This window comes from Hordeum vulgare, chromosome 4H, assembly GCF_904849725.1.
Source record: "Hordeum vulgare subsp. vulgare chromosome 4H, MorexV3_pseudomolecules_assembly, whole genome shotgun sequence".
NCBI classification, from domain to species: domain Eukaryota; kingdom Viridiplantae; phylum Streptophyta; class Magnoliopsida; order Poales; family Poaceae; genus Hordeum; species Hordeum vulgare.
Window position 1 is genome coordinate 230,242,451 of NC_058521.1, and position 15,284 is coordinate 230,257,734.

Genomic DNA, 15,284 nt, shown 5'->3' on the forward strand with positions numbered 1-15,284 from the left:
ACCTTCTACAATAGCTTGCAAGCCCGAAAAAGCTTCAAAGCTGCTTCACATTCTGCGGAGGCTCCCACTCAACAATGGCCTGCACCTTTGACGGATCAACTTTGATGCCCTCGGCAGAGATGATGTGCCCAGAGAGACGACTTCTTTCAACCAGAACTCACACTTGGAAAAAATGGCATAGAATTTGTGCTCTCTCAGCTTATCAAGCACCATCCTGAGATGTTCTTCATCTTCTTCCTCAGTCTCTGAAAAGACCAGAATATCGTCGAGATACAGCAAGACGAACTCATTCTTGAATGGAGAGAATATGTAGTTCATCATTCGACAAAATGTCGGAGGAGCATTTGCCAGACCAAAAGACATGACCGTATACTCATACGAGCCAAAACTAGTCCTGAAAGCAGTCTTCGGAATATCCTCTTCGCAAATGCGAATTTGATGATAACCCATTCTAAGATCGAGCTTGGAGAAGATCTTAGCCCCTTTGAACTATTCGAACAACTCATTTATGTTCGGAAGTAGATACTTGTTTCTGATTGTCTTCTTGTTCAATGGACGGTAATCGACACACAATCGGCCTGTGCCATCCTTCTTCTTGACAAACAGAACTCCACAGCACCAAGGAGACGAGCTCGGTCTGATCAGATCCAAACGCTCCTGCTCATCGAGTTGCCTCTTAAGTTCCTTTAGCTCTTCTGGACCCAATTTGTACGACCGTTTGCACAAAGGCTCAGTACCTGGTTCAAGCTCAATAACAAATTCAACTTCTCGGTGTGGAGGCATTCCTGGCAGTTCTTCTGGAAACACATCTTCTTATTCGCAGACAACTGGGACTTGCAAAATAGGATTAATCTCACCCTTTTCATTCAAAGAGAATAGACGGATTGTGTCATCGCGCGCCGCGAAGATAATCACGTCCTCCGAAGAGTGAGTAAGCTTCACTTCTTTAGCTTCAGAATCAATCGATGCCTTGTTCATGGCCAACCAGTCCATACCAAGGATCAAATCAATGTTGGAATTGCCTAAGACAATAGGATATGCCAGAAAAGAATAACTACCCATCTTGACAGAAACATCCAGAACCAACATGTGAGAACTCATTCGCATTCCCGGAGAAACCACACGGAAGGGACTATCCAAGTGAATTGCGGGAATATCATGCTTAGCAATGAAAGGCTTGGAGATGAACTAATGCGATGCACCAGAATCAAATAACACTTTAGCAGGAATATCATTAACGAGGAGGTTACCCATAATCACATCTGATGAGTTTTCTGTCTCAGCCACATTCACCATGTTGACTCGAGCAGACCTGGGGTTGAACTTAACGATAGCATTCCTTGGAGGTTTGCCTGGAGGAGGAGGCGGAAGACGGAGCTGAGAAGTGCACTTGTTGGCATAGTGACCCTTCTGCCCACACTTGTGACAAGTAACATCTGCTGGCTGACGGTACTGTGTCTAAGGAGGCCCTTGCTTCTGCTGCTGGAATCTCTGCTGGAAAGCTGGGTTGTGTGGGTGGGAAGAACCACGGCTACCAGAATGCTTAAACTGCTGCGTGTGCCGAGGAGGAGGAGGAGACAACCAAAACTTATGTTGCTTCTGAACCACCTGAGTAGAAGACGAGCTGGAATCTCTGAAGCGCTTCTTAGAATTCTCCACCCTGAGCAAAGCTGCCTTAGCCCTGAGAGCTCAGTTGTAGAACTTATCGAACTCCTCAGGATCGTGCAAAGCGAGCGCTAACTGCAAATCTTCTTTCAAGCCACCTCTGAACTAATAAATATTGCTCTTCTGATCTGGGATATCCTGCAAGGCGTATCAGGCTAGCTCGTGGAACTGGACGTTGTACTTGTACACAGAGTTACCACCTTGCTTCAAGAGCGTGAACTTCTCACGCATTTCCTCCACAAAGTTGGACAGAATGTAGTGGCATCTGAAGTCACGACAGAACTCATCCCAAGTGATCACTCTAGCACCCCTCGAATCCTTCAACTGTTGCCACCAGATAGATGCTTGCCCCTTTAGCTGGAATGTTGCAAACTTGACGAAATCCTCAGGACGAACATTGCTGCATTCAAAGTGCTTGTTCATGTCGCGGATCCAATCCTCGGCATCAAAATGCTGGTCATAGGAAGTGAAAGTCTTCGGCTGATTTGACAGGAATTGACTTCGATTAGTAAACTGATTGCCACCATGATTGAAGTTGCCTTGCTGCTGATTAGTTCTCTCTTGCAACAACTGTATCAGCATCTGAGTGTTTGCATTTGTAGCAACCATCACCGCTTGCCAAGTGTAATGCCCCAAGTGTAGAACCTTCCCTATTTGGAACCTGTTGCATGTGGGTCCACCTTGTCAGAGATTATGATGTTAAGATTGGTTCCATGATTTCATGTGTGTTCCTTCTATTTTCCTTCTCATGCATGCATGCATAGCATATCATTGCATGCCCGTTTTCTTGTGTTGTGCACTATGATTTCTTGTGGTGTTAGTAATAGATGTAGGTGGTGATCTTGTGGTTAGCTACCTTGTGATTTCAGGTGTTGATGTCATGTGATGTTGGTGTGTGGTGTGTAGAAGTGGTGGCTTGGGTTTTTCAAAGCTCATTGCAATTTCAAAACCTTTTTCCTCTCCTATTATCTCATGTTCAAAATTCCTTCTTCCCAGCAGCAACTTAAAAATGTCTTGAGCCCAAAGGTTATTGTGGAGATGTTGATGTGATGAGTTGGAATTTTACTCTTGGTCTTGGGGGTGAATACATATCACAAAACAGATTAAATATATGTTGTTTTGGATTTATGAAAGTAGCCCCATAAATGCTGGAAGTATTTTAGTTAAATAGCTGGTGCATTTTTGGGTCCAGGGCATTTTTTCCTTTTTATTTTATCTATGCTATTTTGTCCTATGTTTTTTCCTTTCTCTGTTTAAATTTTAAAAGGAAATGGACAGAGGGGTCTATTTCCCTATCTGGCGCGATAAGTGGGCTTCCTCCCTCCTAGCGGCCCACTTCTCCTCCCTCCCTTGCAGCCCGTCGCGCGTCCGTCCTCGTTCTCCTGCTTTCCAGCGAGGCAGTAGGTCCCTTCGGTCAGCCTCTCTCTCCCATTCCCCTCTGTTTCATTGGAGAGAGCACACGCACATGGCCACCGCGCGCCCCTCGCTTCCCCTCTCGCCCTATAAAGCCCCTTGGCGTCCGTGCCTCGGCTATGGTTCCCCCTTCCGCCGCCGCTCCACCCATATCTCACCTCCCTCCTCTCTACAGCATCGCAGTAAGGTAAGAGAGGCGGATCCACCATGGCCGATGGGTGAAGGAGGTCACCGTCGTCGCTGTGGCACCTCCTCCTCCACGTCGAGAGGTCCAGGAGCTCGTGGGCCTCCCCACGGGCTCGTTCCCGCCGCTAGATCGTCGTCCCTGACTCTGCTTCATCTTCCTCCCGGAGGCCCTCCTCCGACGAGATCCGCCGCTACGCGCCCTTCTTTATGCTACTTCTTCTTCGGCCGCGTCTTCATCGTCCCGTACGTAAGCCAGTACTCCTCCTCCCTCCTTCCTGTCCTAGTTCGAGCACCGTAGCCGTAGGTTCGTTGCGCGCGTGCCTCTGTCGCCGGAGCCGCTGGTCATCGTCGACACGCCGTTGTAGCGCCCCTCGGGAGTAGTTAGGTTTTGGAATGGGTTCATGTGGGTGTGGACTTCCTCCCCTCCACGAGCCAGAGTTGTATTCGGCTCGCAGCACCGGCAACACCCCTCCCCTGTTCCGGTCAGTCGTCGGTAGCAGATGAGCAGGGGGGTTGTCCTCTTCTGTTTCGCAACGCGTAGTAGTTCAGACGCCGATTCGTAGTGTAGTGGTAGCGTGTTGTTGTGCCTATTGTGAGGTCGTGGGCTCGATCCCCCCTCGGCACCCCTTTTTGGTTGATTTATTTCCTCGGCCAGTATAGAGCGCGGAAGTCTGGTTACCTTGCTAAACCGCTCTGTTCTACCGAGCTTATAGGCACAACAGGGTGGTTTGCACCCATGTGCAGTACCAGTAGGTCTCAGGTTCGAACCTAGAGCCTACCCTTTATTTTTTTCCCCTTGTCTTTCCTTAAGTTCCTTTGCTGTTTTGGACTTTCTTGCAGCCATGTTCGTTGTAATATTTGAGGTGTGCTTGCACATGAGAGCTTATATTGTTTTCCTTCTCACTTCAGCTAGTGTGAGTGGTGTTTTGCTAGCCTTGTGAAACCCATGATGGTTGCACTTGTGTGTGTGTGTAGATACACTTGGTAGGAGCTTATGTAGGTTGTTTTGTTACTTGTAAGTTGGTGTGCATTAAGGTGTGTGAGTTTGCACTAGGGCAGCATGTGTAGCCACATCGTATGAGCTTTAGTGTGGGCTATGTTGTGCTTGTAGTTTTATTTGCATGTATAGATTTAGTGGAGTGTGATTGTGGGTGTGGATGCCTCCCCCTCACCACATGTTTTTGGTGTTTATGTGATGCACTAGGTTTCTAGCTATGATTAGCATGAGTAGGTGGAGTTTGCTAGTTAAGCATCGGTAGATTCTTATGGGGATTGCACCTTGAGGGTGACATGACTCCAAGGGTGTTCCTTGTGGTGCATGGGAGAGTGTGCACCATCACATGCCCATATGTGAGGGTGTGCATACTCTCTTGTTAGCATAGGAGTTATATTATTGTTGAGCTTGATGCTAGTGATAGTGTGGTAGATGTGTTGGTGTTGTTGATGTGCATGACACAAACAAGGGGTTTGAACCCCCATGTCACTTTGTCATTGTGCACATGAGCTCAACCTATGTAGTTGTTATCTTAGAAGGGTACTTTAGGGGGTGCATATACATTTTGTTGAAAGTTTGATCCTTGATTCCATGGTATAGGTGGAGCCCAAGGGCATGAGTTTCTTGTGTGATAGTAGTAGGGGTTTTGCTTTGCACTATAGTGGTGTCAATTATCACTTGGTGTAATGTGTGTGCAAACTATGCCTAGACAAAGTGGGCATGTGGCTGGAAAAATTCCAGATTAGGGAACTCTGAAATTTCACTAAGTCTTGGATTCTGGAAACATTTTCTTCCCCTGTAGATGAGGATGTGCTGGTCATTCTGTTGAGAACTAGCCCTAGTACAGTGCTAGGATTTTGAACCTGGTATGTTTGTCAAGCTCCCTGTCAAATTTCAAATCATTTGGAGTCCAGTAGGTTGTGTTTTGGTTGCTGTCAATAAGCTTCAGAACAGAGACAAAAACTCAGGTGCAGGAATTTTCACAAAGTCCCTGAGATCTGATGGTTTTGGGAAAGTTTGTGGCCTTGTATCTTCTAGAGTTTAATTCCTTTTGCTGTGATTCTTGCTGGTGCTTGTAGTTTTCTTGGTGGGCAACAGCCACATATATTATTTGTCATGTTTGAAGACCTGTAGCTATGTTGCATGTAGCTCCCAAATTGCTAAGATGAAGATTATGGCAGATTATGTAGTTTTGCCATTTTGATCAAAGTGTGTGCTTAATTGATGTTGTGGTGTTCTCCCTTGCTCCAATCCATTCATGTTGGGTTGTTACAGGTCTTGGTAACCTGGGAATACCAGATTTGTGCCATTGGGGTGTGTGGTGTTGAATCTTCCACGTAGGGCTTCATATCTTGTTTCGTTGATTCCCGTTGATCCGTAGCTCCATTTGCAATGTTCCTTATATGGTTTTGCACCATTTTCAAGAGACGCATCTGTTGATGTCATTCTCATGCATGTCCAAATAGCTTAGTGTACAGTTCTGTCCAGAAACGTGCAGTAGTTTATTTTGCTTGTGCTAGTGATAGAAATAGTGGTGCATGCTCAATTTTCATCTCATGCATCATGTGATTGCTGCATATTGTGGTGCTGCTGTTCATTGGCTGTTATTCTTATGTTGGGTAGCACCGGGATCGGAGAACGAATACGTGGAGTCAGGAGAGTACGTGCAGGACGATCCAGAACCATTCCAAGCTAAGGATATCACAAGCAAGATGATATGACCTTGATTCCATCTCTAGACTTGTTATGTTAGTTTCATTTCCATGCCAAATTGCTCGCTGCCTACCATTGAAATTAAATTGCCTCTTCATATGCCATGAGCCCAAACACCATTCTCCTTCCTAGCAAACTTGTGTGGCTAAGTAGGCTTGCTCAGCTACTAATGTTAGCATTGCTAGTTGTAGGTGTTTTGACTCATGTGATAACATGAGCTTGATATCATTATATTAAATTCTGTTATTTATTTAATGCACCTATATACTTGGTAAATGACGGGAGGCCTAGCCTGTTGCCGGGTGCTTTGTTCCGTTATTGCCGCCTTAGTTACCGGTTACCGGTGTTTGATTCCATAATGATCGCTCCTAACACGTTCGGGGTTGTTATGGGGACCCCCTTGATAAATCGCGTAGTGCTAAGGCTTGTCCGGCAAGACCCAACATTGGTGTTAATTTGCTAATAACTTAATAATAATCTGCATAGGGAGTAGCTACCCCGAGGATCTTTAATCAACAACCCGGGCCAGTGCTCCTCATGAGTGTTGGTCCAAACTGGTCTACCTGCGGGGCCACCACAAGGAAACTTGATGTTTGGTACCTGTAGCTAGTTCCATCCGGCGTATCCTGAGACTGAGATACGCGGCTCTTATCACGGTCGTCGACACGTCGGGAAGTCCTGTTAGCCTTGTCTTACCTTAGCGGTATATCTTGCTTATAGGAATCCTAGTGAAGCTTTGGGTTCCCCTGGAGTTGAGGTTTTCCTCTAAGGAATCCGACGAGATCACGAGATTCGTGATAGAGGATGCCTTTGCGGCCTGTGTTCGTTTGTGATGGACTAGTTGGAGCACCCCTGCAGGGTATAATCTTTCGGAAAGTCGTGCCCGCGGTTATGTGGCAACTTGGAATATTTTGGCAACATCCGGTATTAGAGAACTTAAACATAAACTAATAAAACTGCCAACTGTGTGCGTAACCGTGACTGTCCCTGCGAAGATCTCTCTTCGATCGGGAACATGGTGGGGTTATGAATGCCGTAGGTAGGTGTTCAGGATCACTTAGTGATCAAGTAATCCCGACCGTTCGTATAGACCACCTTCACTTCTCTTTTGTGTAAGTTAGGCACTTATTCAAACATAAGATGCAGCAGCCTGATACACTTCTCCCTTCCCTACCCAATAAGATGACTAGTTCTAACACCAAGGTCTTAGATTGCTGAGTCCCCGTGGCTCACGGATTCCTCCGAAACTCCCAGCAGGTACAGGTACCCCAGAGACAGATGATCCCGACGTCACACAGCTGGCGTGGCACTACGACGAGGAGACAAACCGCCTCTACGTGAACTATCTCGAGGACTGAGGCGTGGTCGTGATCGTGGGCCTGCAGCAGGATGGCATAGCATTTTCCATGTTTTGTAGTCCGTAGCGGAACTACCTTGATTGTATCTGTGTTGTACTTTGAGTTATTAATAAGAAGACAGTTGAATCTTCTTGTCTACTTTATTATTAATTGTGCTATGTTACTTGCTTGCGAAACGCTTATATGCGCTTCTTTCCTATTCGGGGCCTCGACCCCCAGATCGGAAAGGACCGCATCCTGGTCGTTACAAGTTGGTAATCAGAGCCTTACGACCATAGGAGCCTTTGTGTGATCGTATTTAGCCGAGTCGAGTGTAGAAAATGTTTGGAGTCTTAGTTATATCGGAGAGTAGGTTTCTTTTTTTTCCTCTTTTTTGCTCTGGTAAGGTTCCCGTCTTAGGATATCTGTAAATCTACTCCTTTTCTCGCTAAATTTTTTTTTAGGATCACGTGGGTATTTGTGAAATCTATATGATTTCGATGTGACGGAATCATGTCCTGGTGCCTCCTATCTGCTCTAAGTATCAGGGGAGTTGAGCTCCAGGGATTATCGCGCACATCGCCATCATTCAGATTTCTGAGTATCTAAGAAGGGAGGGTGTTCGTTATTTCTTCAATACGGGTAGTGGTGAGATAACCCCGATGTCCCTAGTACTGGTGTAGATTGTTCGGGGGTATTACCACACTTTGCATCGTTGTGATCACGAGGATCTATTGTACATGAAGGTCCGAGATGCTGGTTGTGTGTTGAAGGATGTGATACAGGTGACGGGTTAGTTTAGGAGTTGTGTGAAATACTCCTTGTATCCGTGTACCTGATTGCATGACCATTTATTTCGGGAATTCATAGGTGGGAATTCAAGTAGTTAGTTATAGGACAATCTTCCAACTAATGCTTGATGTTAGGTTGGGGTTCGACATCTAGTGGATTCATTTGTTCACGGTCGACTTACAGCGGTGCACGTTGTGTCTTAAAGAGTCCTTGTAGCTTTCTACGACTCGGGGACGCTTCATATGTCGGGTGCACTGCCTTGCACTTGATGGCTACTGTAAAATCGAGCCCGTGCGATCCTGTCCATGAAAATATCGGACGAAATCTTTCTCATGAGTTTGTTCTGGCTAATTGCAAGCCGGACCCTTTGTTTTGTTGAACTAGGTGGGATATCTAGTGGTATCTTATAGGACTTTCTTCCTACAGACGCTTGATTGAGGTTTGGGAAATCTCGATCATATGTTTGTTCCGAGCAGCTCTAGCTCACACTTGGTTACAGTGGTCCTTATCAGAATTTTGTCTTCTGTTACTTTGAGGATGCACTCTTGCTATGTTGTTCGAGTGCAATGCTAAATTCTATTCAGATATCCTGTCTTTTGATTCAACAATATCTTCAATTATTCTGTGGACTAATATGCTGTCTGTCTTCAGGATGGCTCCACCAACTCGTCAGACCCCAGGACGTGAGCATATGCCGCCTCCACCTCCTCCTCCGCCGCCGCCTCCTCCTGCAGAGGACTGACACACGATGATGGCAGCTAATAATGCAAACACTCAGATGCTGTTGCAGTTGATCCAGGAGAGAGCCAATCATAAGTAGGGCAATTTCCAGCAGGGTGGCAATCACTTCGCCAGTCTGAGTCAGTTCCTGTCAAACCAGCCTAAGACGTTCACTTCTTGCGACCAGCCGTTTGATGCGGAAGATTGGATCCGTGATATGAACAAGCATTTCGAGTGTAGCAATGTGCGTCCGGAGGACTATGTCAAGTTTGCAACGTTTTAGTTGAAGGGGCAGGCTTCTATATGGTGGCAGCAGCTTAAGGACTCCAGAGGTGACAGGGTGATGTCTTGGGACGAGTTTTTCCGTGACTTCAGGTCCCACTACATCCCTTCCAGTTTTGTTGAGGAGATGCGTGAGAAGTTCAGGCGTTTGAAGCAGGGAAGCAATTCTGTGTACAAGTACAATGTCGAGTTCCACGAGCTGGCCCCTTACGCGCTGCAGGATGTTCCGGATCAGAAGAGCAAGATCTACCAGTTCAGGGGTGGCTTGAAGGAGGATTTGCAGTTAGCACTTGCTTTGCACGATCCTGAGGAGTTTGACAAATTCTACAACTTAGCTCTCCGAGCAGAGGCAGCCTTGCTCAGGGTGGAGAACTCCAAGAAGCGTTTCAGAGATTCCAGCTCTTCCTCGACTCAGGTGGTTCAGAAGCAATAGAGATTTTGGGTTTCTCCTCCTCTTCCTCGGCACTCATAGCAGCCGAAGCACTCAGGTGGTCGTGGTTCTTCCCACCCACCCAACCCTGGCTTCCAGCAGAGATACCAGCATCAGAAGCAAGGGCCTCCTCAGATTCAGTTCCGGCAGCCAGCAGATGTCATTTGTCACAAATGTGGGCAGAAGGGTCACTATGCCAACAAATGCACTTCTCAGCTCCGTCTGCCGCCTCCTCCTCCAGGCAAACCTCCAAGCAACGCTCTCGTGAAGTTCAACCCCAGACCAGCTCGAGTCAACATGGTGAATGCAGCTGAGGCAGAAAATTCATCAGATGTGATCATGGGTAACCTCCCCGTCAATGATATTCCTGCCAAAGTCTTGTTTCATGCTGGTGCTTCGCATTCCTTCATGTCATACCCCTTTGCATTTGGTAATAATTTTGCGACCGAGTTCCTTCCCAAGTCATTGCAAGTTGTGTCTCCGGGTATGCGGATGAGCTCTCAGTTGCTCGTCCCAGATGTTTCTGTCAAGATGGGCAATTATGCTTTTCTGGCGTCTCCTATTGTCTTGGGAAAGTCCGACATTGATTTGATCCTTGGTATGGACTGGTTGGCCATGAACAAGGCATCAATTGATTGTGAAGCTAAAGAAGTGAAACTTACCCATTCTTCAGAGGATGTGATTATATTCGCGGCGCGCGATGACACAATCCGCTTCTTCTCCTTGAATGAAAAGGGTGAGATCAATCCCATTGAGCAAGTTCCAGTAGTCTAAGAATATCAAGATGTGTTTCCTGAAGAGCTGCCAGGCATGCCTCCGCACCGCGAAGTGGAGTTCGTCATTGAGCTTGAGCCAGGCACAGAGCCAGTGTGCAAACGGCCGTACAAGCTAGGTCCAGAAGAGTTGAAGGAACTCAAGAAGCAACTTGTAGAGCAGGAGCGTTTGGGTTTGATCAGACCAAGCTCGTCTCCGTGGGGATGTGGTGTTCTATTTGTCAAGAAGAAGGATGGTTCGGACCGGCTGTGTGTCGATTACTGCCCATTGAACAAGAAGACAATCAAGAACAAATATCCACTTCCGAACATAAATGAGTTGTTCGAGCAGCTGAAAGGTGCTAAAGTATTCTCCAAGCTTGATCTCAGAATGGGCTATCATCAGATTCGCATTCGCGAGGAAGACATTCCGAAGACGGCATTCAGGACTAGCTTTGGCTCGTATGAGTATACGGTCATGTCTTTTAGTCTGGCTAATGCTCCTCCGACTTTTTGCCGATTGATGAACTATATTTTCTCACCATTTAAGAATGAATTTGTCTTGCTCTATCTCGACGACATTCTGGTCTTTTCTGAGGATGAGGAAGAACATGAGAAACATCTCAGGTTGGTGCTTGATAAACTGAGAGAATACAAGTTGTATGCCAAGTTTTCCAAGTGCGAGTTCTGGCTGAAAGAAGTGGTTTATCTTGGGCATATTATCTCTGTCGAGGGCATTAAGGTTGACCCATCCAAGGTTCAAGCCATTGTTGAATGGGAACCTCTGCAGAATGTGAAGCAGCTTCGAAGCTTTCTCGGTCTTGCCGGATATTGCAGAAGATTCCTTGAGAACTTCTCCAAAATCGCCAAGCCGCTCTCTAGTCTTCTTCAGAAGGGTGTCAAGTATGTTTGGTCTCCAGAGTGTCAACTGGCTTTCGATACACTCAAAGAGAAGCTTATCTCCACTCCGGTATTGGCTCTTCCGGATGATTCCAAGCCGTACCAGGTCTTTTGCGATGCTTCTCTCCAAGGTTTTGGTGCAGTCTTGATGCAAGATAGGAAGGTGGTTGCTTATACCTCCAGATAGCTGAAGCCTACGGAGAACTATCCTGTGCACGATCTCGAGCTAGCAGCTGTTGTGCACGCCTTGATGACTTGGAGACATCTCTTGTTGGAACGTAAGGTTGAAGTTTTCACCGATCACGAGAGCCTCAAGTACATCTTCACTCAGCCTAACTTGAATCTTCGGCAAACACGTTGGGTGGAAATGCTCCAGGATTTTAATCTGAGTGTGGAGTACACGCCAGGCAAGGCAAATGTTGTGGCAGATGCATTGAGCAGGAAGGCATATTGCAACAGTTTGATTCTGCAACCTCTTCAGCCGGGTCTTTCTGAGTCTTTCAGGAAGCTCAATCTTCAGCTGGTTCCTCAGGGTTTTCTTGCGAACCTTCAGATCGCTCCTACCTTGGAAGATCAGGTCAGAGCAGCTCAACTACTTGACGCTATGGTGAAGAAGGTCAAGATTGGTGTGGGAAAGAGTCTTCCCAAGTATAAGTGTTTCACTGTTGATGCCAGGAACACTTTGTTTTTCGAGGACCGCCTTGTCGTCCCGAAGGGTGATCTCAGGAAGGTGATAATGGAAGAAGCTCATAACTCTCTGCTCTCTATTCATCCTGGAAGTTCCAAAATGTACCATGACTTGAACCATACTTTCTGGTGGACCCGTATGAAACGTGAAATTGCACAATTCGTAAACGAGTGTGATGTATGTCGAAGGGTGAAAGCAGAACATCAAAGACCAGTGGGCCTCTTGCAGCCTTTGCCGATTCCTGAGTGGAAGTTCGATCACATTGAGATGGACTTCGTCACCGGGTTTCCGAAGTCAAAGAAGGGCAATGATGCTATCTTCGTCGTCATCGACAAATTGAGTAAAGTAGCGCATTTCCTTCCAGTCAAGGAGTCCATTTCAGCAGCTCAGCGGGCAGAGTTGTACACCTTCAGGATTGTCTCTTTGCATGGCGTACCTATGATGATCTCATCAGATTGCGGAAGTATCTTCACTTCTAAGTTCTGGGACTCCTTTCAGTCTGCTATGGGCACGAAGTTCCGCTTCAGCGCAGCGTTCCATCCTCAGACTAGTGGTCAAGTGGAGAGAGTGAATCAAGTTCTTGAGGATATGCTGAGAGCCTGTGTTATCTCTTTCGGCATGAAGTGGGAAGATTGTCTGCCTTTCGCGGAATTCTCGTATAACAACAGTTATCAAGCTAGTTCTGGCAAGGCTCCGTTTGAAATTCTCTATGGCAGGAAGTGCCGTACTCCGGTCAACTGGTCCCAGACAGGCGAGCGTCAGATCCTTGGCTATGATATGATAGAAGAAGCTGAGGAGATGTGTCGGATCATTCGCGACAACCTTAGAGCAGCTCAGTCCCGTCAGAAGAGCTATTATGATAGCAAGCACAGTGACATGTCGTATGAACTTGATGATTTTGTCTATCTCAAGGTGTCGCCTATGAAGGGTATGCAGCGTTTTGGCATCAAAGGCAAGCTTGCGCCTCGTTTCGTTGGTCCGTTCAGAGTGGTTGGCAAGAGGGGCAACCTTGCGTACCAGCTCGAGCTTCCGTCAACCTTTGCAAATGTCCATGATGTGTTCCATGTTTCTCAGCTTCGGAGGTGTTTCAAGACCCCCGAGCGCACTGTGCATCTTCAAGATATTGACCTTCAGTCTGACCTTTCTTATCGTGAGCATCCAGTTGCGGTTCTTGAGGCGACTGAGCGCAAGACCCGTAACAAGACTGTCAAGTTTCTAAAAGTGCAGTGGTCACACCATTCCGATAAAGAGGCTACGTGGGAGCGCGAGGATCACCTCCGTTCCGAATTTCCCGATTTCTTTCAGTCTTAGATCTCGAGGTCGAGATCTTCTTTGTAGTATGGGAGAGTTTCTAATGCCCCAAGTGTAGAACCTTCCCTATTTGGAACCTGTTGCATGTGGGTCCACCTTTTCAGAGATTATGATGTTAAGATTGGTTCCATGATTTCATATGTGTTCCTTCTATTTTCCTTCTCATGCATGCATGCATATCATATCATTGCATGCCCGTTTTCTTGTGTTGTGCACTATGATTTCTTGTGGTGTTAATAATAGATGTAGGTGGTGATCTTGTGGTTAGCTACCTTGTGATTTCAGGTGTTGATGTGATGTGATGTTGGTGTGTGGTGTGTAGAAGTGGTGGCTTGGGTTTTTCAAAGCTCATTGCAATTTCAAAACCTTTTTCCTCTCCTATTATCTCATGTTCAAAATTCCTTCTTCCCAGCAGCAACTTAAAAATGTCTTGAGCCTAAAGGTTATTGGTGAGATGTTGATGTGATGAGTTGGAATTTTATTCTTGGTCTTGGGGGTGAATACATATCACAAAAAAGATTAAATATATGCTGTTTTGGATTTATGAAAGTAGCCCCATAAATGCTAGAAGTATTTTAGTTAAATAGCTGGTGCATTTACGGGTCCAGGGCATTCTTTTCCTTTTTAATTTATCTATGTTATTTTGTCCTATGTTTTTTTCCTTTCTCTGTTTAAATTTTAAAAGGAAATCGACAAAGGGGTCTATTTCCCTATCTGGCGCGCTAAGTGGGCTTCCTCCCACCTAGCGGCCCACTACTCCTCCCTCCCTTGCAGCCCGTCGCGCGTCCGTCGTTGTTCTCCTGCTTTCCAGTGAGGCAGTGGGTCCTTCGGTCAGCCTCTCTCTCCCATTCCCCTCTGTTTCACCGGAGAGAGCATGCGCACATGGCCACCGCGCGCCCCTCGCTTCCCCTCTCGCCCTATAAAGCCCCTTGGCGTCCGTGCCTCGGCTAGGGTTCCCCCTTCCGCCGCTGCTCCACCCAGATCTCACCTCCCTCCTCTCTGCAGCATCGCAGTAAGGTAAGCGAGGCGGATCCACCATGGCCGACGGGTGAAGGAGGTCACCGTCGTTGCTGTGGCACCTCCTCCTCCACGTCGAGAGGTCCAGGAGCTCGCGGGCCTCTCCACGGGCTCGTTCCCGCCGCTAGATCGTCGTCCCTGACTCTGCTTCATCTTCCTCCCGGAGGCCCTCCTTCTCCGACGAGCTCCGCCGCTACGCGCCCTTCTTCCTACTACTTCCTCTTCGGCCGCGTCTTCATCGTCCCGTACGTAAGCCAGTACTCCTCCTCCCTCCTTCCTGTGCTAGTTCGAGCACCGTAGCCGTAGGTTCGTTGCGCGCGTGCCTCTGTCGCCGGAGCCGCTGGTCACCGTCCACACGCCGTTGTAGCGCCCCACGGGAGTAGTTAGGTTTTGGAATGGGTTCATGTGGGTGTGGACTTCCTCCCCTCCACGAGCTGGAGTTGTATTCGGCTCGCATCGCCGGCGAGACCCCTCCCCTGTTCCGGTCAGTCGTCGTTAGCAGATGAGCAGGGGGTTGTCCTCTTCTGTTTCGCAGTGCGTAGTAGTTCAGACGCGGATTCGTAGTGTAGTGGTAGCGTGTTGTTGTGCCTATTGTGAGGTCGTGGGCTCGATCCCCCCTCGGCACCCTTTTTTTTGGTTGATTTATTTCCTCGGCCAGTATAGAGTGCGGCAGCCTGGTTACCTTGCTAAACTGCTCTGTTCTGCCGAGCTTATAGGCACAGCAGGGTGGATTGCACCCATGTACAGTACCAGTAGGTCTCAGGTTCGAACCTAGACCTACCCTTTATTTTTTTCCCTTGTCTTTCCTTGTGTTCCTTTGCTGTTTTTGACTTTCTTGCAACCCTGTTCATTGTAATATTTGAGGTGTGCTTGCACATGAGAGCTTATATTGTTTTCCTTCTCACTTCAGCTAGTGGGAGTGGTGTTTTTCTAGCCTTGTGAAACCCATGATGGTTGCACTTGTGTGTGTGTGTAGATACTCTAGGTAGGAGCTTATGTAGGTTGTTTTGTTACTTGTAAGTTGGTGTGCATTAAGGTGTGTGAGTTTGCACTAGGGCAGCATGTGTAGCCACATCTTATGAGA